This window comes from Arachis duranensis, chromosome 6 (genome assembly GCF_000817695.3).
Source record: "Arachis duranensis cultivar V14167 chromosome 6, aradu.V14167.gnm2.J7QH, whole genome shotgun sequence".
Taxonomy (NCBI): Eukaryota; Viridiplantae; Streptophyta; class Magnoliopsida; order Fabales; family Fabaceae; genus Arachis; species Arachis duranensis.
In genome coordinates, this window is record NC_029777.3 from 40,949,643 (window position 1) to 40,956,397 (window position 6,755).

At 39.4% G+C, this 6,755-nt stretch overlaps 1 non-coding gene across 1 annotated transcript; it reads right to left on the reverse strand.

Annotated features, from left to right (window-relative positions):
* Positions 1-5,543: 5,543 nt before the first annotated feature.
* LOC127739897 (small nucleolar RNA R71) lies at positions 5,544-5,651 on the reverse strand. The gene has a single exon (XR_008000639.1). It is a non-coding gene; the product is annotated as a small nucleolar RNA R71 (small nucleolar RNA).
* Between the last annotated feature and the right edge of the window lie 1,104 nt (positions 5,652-6,755).

Consider the following 6,755-nt stretch of genomic DNA (forward strand, 5'->3'; position numbering starts at 1 on the left):
CCTAAAGAAGAAGCACAGAAGATCCTCTGGCACTGCCATGGATCACAGTATGTAGGACATTTTGGAAGTGAGCGAACAGCTACAAGAGTCCTCCAATGTGGCTTCTACTGGCCTACTCTCTATAAAGACTCCCGAGTGTTTGTACTTAATTGTGACAGTTGCCAAAGATCTGGTAATCTGCCTCACAGTTATGTTATGCCTCAACAAGGGATCTTATAGATTGAGTTGTTTGATGTATGGGGTATTGACTTCATGGGACCTTTCCCACCATCATACTCAAACACTTATATTCTTGTGGCAGTGGATTATGTATCCAAATGGGTGGAAGCTATTGCAACACCCACTAATGACACTAAGACAGTGCTAAAATTCCTCCAGAAACACATCTTCAGCAGATTTGGCACCCCTAGAGTACTAATCAGTGATGGGGGCACTCATTTCTGCAATAAACAGCTCTATTCTGCTTTGGTTCGTTATGGAGTTAGCCACAGGGTGGCCACTCTATATCACCCACAGACTAATGGGCAAGCTGAAGTCTTAAGTAAAGAACTCAAAAGAATCCTGGAACGGACTGTAATTAACCGTAGAAGGGATTGGGCAAGAAGCTTGGATGATGCTCTGTGGGCATACAGAACAGCATTCAAGACCCCTATAGGGACCTCTCCATACCAGCTTGTGTATTAAAAGGCATGTCACTTGCCAGTGGAACTGGAACATAAGGCCTACTGGGCAACCAGATTCCTCAACCTCGATGCCAAGTTAGCTGGAGAAAAACGATTGCTTCAGTTAAATGAGCTAGAGGAATTTAGACTCAATGCTTTCGAGAATGCAAAATATACAAAGAGAAAGCAAAAAGATGGCATGATAAGAAATTGTCATCCAGAGTCTTTGAGCCAGGGCAGAAAGTTCTGCTATTCAATTCTAGGCTCAAATTATTCCCCGGGAAATTGAAGTCCCGGTGGAGAGGTCCATATGTGATTACAAGTGTATCACCATATGGATACGTAGAGCTTCAGAATAATGACTCTAACAAAAAGTTCATTGTTAATGGACAGAGAGTTAAACATTATCTTGAAGGCAATTTTGAGCAAGAATGCTCAAAACTGAGACTTGATTAAAGCTTAGTAATAGTCCAGCTAACGACATTAAAGAAGCGCTTGCTGGGAGGCAACCCAGCCATTCACAAAATTCAATTTTATTTGTTTTTGTTAATTAATTGATTTTTCACAGGTATATGTCAAAGTATCTTCAAGGTAAAATAGCAATTGCTTGAATTCACAGAGTTACAGGGGAATTTGGGAGCTCACTGGCGTGAAAAAGCCAGTAAGAAATGTTTTGGGCGTTGAACGCCCAAAAGAAGCATCCACTGGGCGTTCAACGCCAGTAAGGATAGCCATCTGGGCGTTGAACGCCAGAAAGGAGCATCTTCTGGGCGTTGAACGCCAAAACTACAGCATCCTGGGCGTTTAGAAAAATGCCCAGGGACAAAGGACTTCCTGGCGTTCAACGCCAGAAAGAAGCAACAGCTGGGCTTTGAACACCCAGGAGAAGCAACAATTGGGCGTTAAACGCCCAAAACATGCAGCAGTTGGGCGTTTAACGCCATGATGGTGGGGAGGAGGTAAAATTCGTTTTTCTTTACAAATTTTCTAATTTTTTTTTATATTTCAAATCATGATTTCTTGCATAAACATGTTTCAAAATGTCATCCTTCAAATCAAAATAGTTTTCTAAGAACCCTAATTTCAAAAATTTTTTTTTTCAAAAATACTAAATGTATCTTAATCTATAAAGATAAATCTTTTTCCATTCCTAAACATATTTCTTGATTTTTTTTCTTTCTTCTCATATCTTTTTAAAACTCATCATATCTTTTGAATTTCGAATTTGCCTCTCCTACTATTCCTCTCCTTTCCTTTATTTTGCTTGAGGACAAGCAAACCTCTAAGTTTGGTGTGATTCGCCATGATCACTGAGCTAAAACTCATCAAGATCATGGCACCTAAAGGAACAGGAAGAGCAAGAATGTGACTTGAAGGAACTAAAGCGTCAGAAATTATCTCTTGAAGGACCAAGCACCCCACATACTAGAGGAACATCCACTTCCCAAAACAAAGGTCGTTGAGTTCTAATCTTTGCCTTAACTTTGTGATAACTGTTCTTATTAGGAATTTACCTTAGAAGTTATATATTAGTAGTAGTAATTAGTATCTCTACTTTGATTTTAATTCCAATTAAGTTATAATTTATTTTTCTCATCATCATCAAACATGAATAAAATAGTAGATTTTTAGAATAAAGAGGCAATATTTTTTTTGAGTTCTTAATAAGAAAAATTTTAATTATTTATATGTGGTGGCAATACTTTTTGTCTTCTGAATGAATGCTTGAACAGTGCATATTTTTGATCTTGTTGTTTATGAATGTTAAAATTGTTGGCTCTTGAAAGAATGATGAAAAAGAGAAATGTTATTGATGATCTGAAAAATAAAAAAAATTGATTCTTGAATATTTTATACGCTTTTTGGGGGTAATTCCATGTAGATTTTAGTATGTTTTAATTAGTTTTTAGTAAAATATTATTAGTTTTTAGGCAAAAATCATATTTCTGGACATTACTATGAGTTTGTGTGTTTTTCTGTGATTTCAGGTATTTTCTGGCTGAAATTGAGGGAGCTGAGCAAAAATCTGAGTTAGGCTGAAAAAGGACTGCTGATGCTGTTGGATCCTGACCTCCCTGCACTCGGAATGGATTTTTTGGAGCTACAGGAGTCCAATTGACGCGCTCTCAATTAGGTTGGAAAGCAGACATCCAGGGCTTTCCAAAAATATATAATAGTCCATACTTTACGCAAAGATAGACGACGTAAACTGGCGTTCAACACCAGTTTCATGTTGCAGTCTGGCGTCCAGTGCCAGAAACAAGTTACAAGTTGGAGTTCAACGCCCAAAACACGTTACAACCTCGCGTTCAACTCTAGAAACAGCCCAAGCACGTGAGAGGCTTAAGTCTTAGCCCCAGCACACACCAAGTGGGCCCCTAGGTTACTAGCTTACTATTTAAACAACTTTTAGAGATTTATTTTGTATCTCATGACATTTTCAGATCTGAATTACATACTCTTTGATGGCATGAGTCTCTAAACTCCATTGTTGGGGATGAGGAGCTCTGTAGCGTCTCGATGAATTAATGCAATTACTTCTGTTTTCCATTCAAACACGCTTGTTCTTATCTAAGATGTTCATTCGCGCTTAATTATGGAGTAGGTGATGATCCGTATCACTCATCACCTTCCTCAATCCATGAACGTGTGCCTGACAACCACATCCGTTCTACATCAGGTTGAATGAGTATCTCTTAGATTCCTTAATCAGAATCTTTGTGGTATAAGCCGGATTGATGGCGGCATTCATGAGAATCCGGAAAGTCTAAACCTTGTCTGTGGTATTCCGAGTAGGATTCTGGGATTGGATGACTGTGACGAGCTTTAAACTCCTGAAGGCTGGGCATTAGTGACAGACGCAAAAGAATCATTGGATTCTATTCCAACCTGATTGAGAACCGACAGATGATTAGCCGTGCTGTGACAGAGCATTTGGACCGTTTTCACTGAGAGGATGGAAAGTAGCCATTGACAACGGTGACACCCTACACAGAGCTTGCCATGGAAGGAGCCTTGCGTGTGGAAAAAGGATTTCAAGGAAGAGTTGAAATTCAGAGGACAAAGCATCTCCAAAACTCCAACATATTCTCCATAATTAAAGTAACAATTATTTATTTCACGCTCTTTTAGTTTCTAATAATTCCTACTGATAATTTTAATTGATATCCTGACTAAGAATAATAAAATAAACATAGCTTGCTTCAAACCAATAATCTCCGTGGGATCGACCCTTACTCACGTAAGGTATTACTTGGACGACCCAGTGCACTTGCTGGTTAGTTGTGCGGATTACAAAAGTGTGATTGCAATTTCGTGCACCAGTTATCTTGGGAAAGAAACTCTCCATAATTGGATCTCCTCTGAGCCTTGGAAAAGGGATGAGGAGATCATGCTAGAAATTCTTTCTCATGTTGGACCAAATTGGGATTTGGGCAGATATAGTGACATGTAATCCTCCCAACACTTTAATTTGGAAATACATGTGGTATAATCAGTGACCATACTTCATAGCTTCCCATGAGCAATTAAATCAAGGAATTGGGCAATTGTTCAAGCTTAGAGAGATTGGATTGCCAAGGAATTGGGATCCAATCACTTAAGATTGCCAAGGAGATCAATGAATGCATTGATTGAGGAAGAGATGAGAATGAACTTGATCCGGAGAATGCAACATCTCCTGAACCCAATGATTTCCCCATTTCTGATCTTACCCATTCTCTTTACTTTCTATCAATTATTTTTAACCTCATTGCCCCAAATCCCTATTTAAGATTCTGCACTTTATTTTTTGTTATTTACTTTCCTGCCATTTAATTTTTCTGCAATTCTCAATTACATCCTACTTAGCTCAACTAGCATAATCTTCCAATTAAAATTTCTTGACCAATCAATCCTTGTGGGATTCGACCTCACTCTATTGTGAGTTTTTACTTGACGACAATTCGGTATACTTGCTGAAGGAAATTTGTTGAGAGACAAGTTTTCATGCATCAAGTTTATGGCGCTGTTGCCGGGGATTGATTTTGAATCAACAATGATTAAGTTGGAAGATCACTAGATTGAGCATTTTTCTTTTTTTATTTGTTATTTGATTTGGTCTATTACCTTCAGTTTGTTTAGTTTCTTCCTCATCCCTTTCACCCTCTTTGTTTTTCTTTCTTTTTCTTTGTTAATTACAATTCTGCTCACTAACCCACTAACTGTTTGATAATTTGCATTACTCACACTAACAATTACTCTAACAAGAATAATCTCCTCATTTTATCTCTTGCTGTGAGTTTTGTTAGTTGTATGACAGGGAGAAGAGAGGGAGCTTCAACTTCCTTTGATTCAGAACCTGAAAGGACCCTCTGGAGACTAAAGAGGGAAGCAAGAGGGAAAGGAATTGTTGGTGCTGAGGAAGAGGAAGAGTACTTTGAACCCAACATGGAAGAGAATTTGGAAAATAATCATGAAGAGGAAGCTCACAACCATGCTAGAGAAGGCCCTACAAACCGTGATGGGCAAGAAAGGAGATTTCTAGGCTCCTACATTAATCCTAATCTAGGAAACTATGGAAGTAGCGTCCAGAAGCCCACCACACATGCCAACAACTTTGAACTAAAACCCCAGCTCATCACCCTTGTTCAGAACAATTGTTCATTTGGAGGAAGTGCTCAAGAAGACCCTAATCAACATCTAACCACCTTCCTGAGAATTTGTGACACTGTGAAGTCTAATAGAGTTCACCCGGATGTCTATAGGCTGCTCTTGTTCCCTTTTTCACTCAGGGACAAGGCATCCAAATGGCTTGAATCCTTCCCAAAGGAGAGCTTAACAAATTAGGAAGATGTGGTGAACAAATTTTTGGCAAGATTCTACCCTCCTCAAAGAATCAACAGGCTGAGAGCTGAGGTGCAAACCTTCAGGCAGCAAGATGGTGAGACTCTCTATGAAGCATGGGAGAGATTCAAGGACTTAATAAGAAGATGCCCACCAGAAATGTTCAATGAATGGGTTCAACTTCACATTTTCTATGAAGGTCTTTCCTATGAGTCAAAGAAGGCCGTAGATCATTCATCAGGAGGCTCTCTAAACAAGAAGAAAACCATTGAAGAAGCCATAGATGTCATTGAAACAGTTGCTGAGAATGACTACTTCTATGCCTCCAAAAGAAGTAACACTAGAGGAGTAATGGAGCTGAACCACATGGATGCATTGCTAGCTCAAAATAAGATGATCACCAAGCAGCTAGCAGATCTTACTAAGAAGGTGGAGGAAAACCAAGTTGCAGCAGCCATCACTTCATCACCAGCTCAAGAAGGAGTGAATATAGGAGAAGAAGGTGACTGGGAGCAAGCCCATTAGGTTGGAAACTCACCTAGACAAATCCATGATCCATATTCCAAAACTTACAACTCTGGATGGAGAAATCACCCCATCTTTGGGTGGGAAAATCAACAAGACCAAGGTCAAGATCAGAGATGCCACAACCTCAATTCCAACAGCAATGCGACTCACCAACACACCTCACAAAGATCCTATCAACACCCACCTAACCAACCTTCTCAACCACCTAATCTCAACCCACCATCTCTAACAGATGATAGACTCTCAAAGATTGAGGCTCTACTTGAAAACTTATGCAGAGAAGTCCAAGACAATAAGATGTTTAAGGAAGAAGTGCGAGCCAATATCAAAAACCAAGGGGAAAATATCAAGAGATTAGAGTCCCAAGTAGGGTATCTATCTCAACAAATTCCTAAACCCACTGATAGATTTTCCAGTGACACAGAGAAGAATCCAAGGGGAGAAACAAAGAAAGTAAGGTGGGAGGAATGTAAGATGGTAACCACAAATGATGAGAGGAGTATGAATGGAGTAGAACACCTCCATGATAATCACAAGGAAAACCAGGAAGAAATAAGTCATACACCTCAACCCATACTCAAGGAAAAGCTGAAGAAGAAGGAGGTATTGAACCCATATGCACCTTTTCCCCAAAGGCTTAAAGGTGGTGTAGCAGGGAGAATGTATTCAAGGTTCTTTGATATGTTTGCATCTCTTGATGTAAATATACCATTCATTAAGGCCCTCCAGCAAATGCCTTTC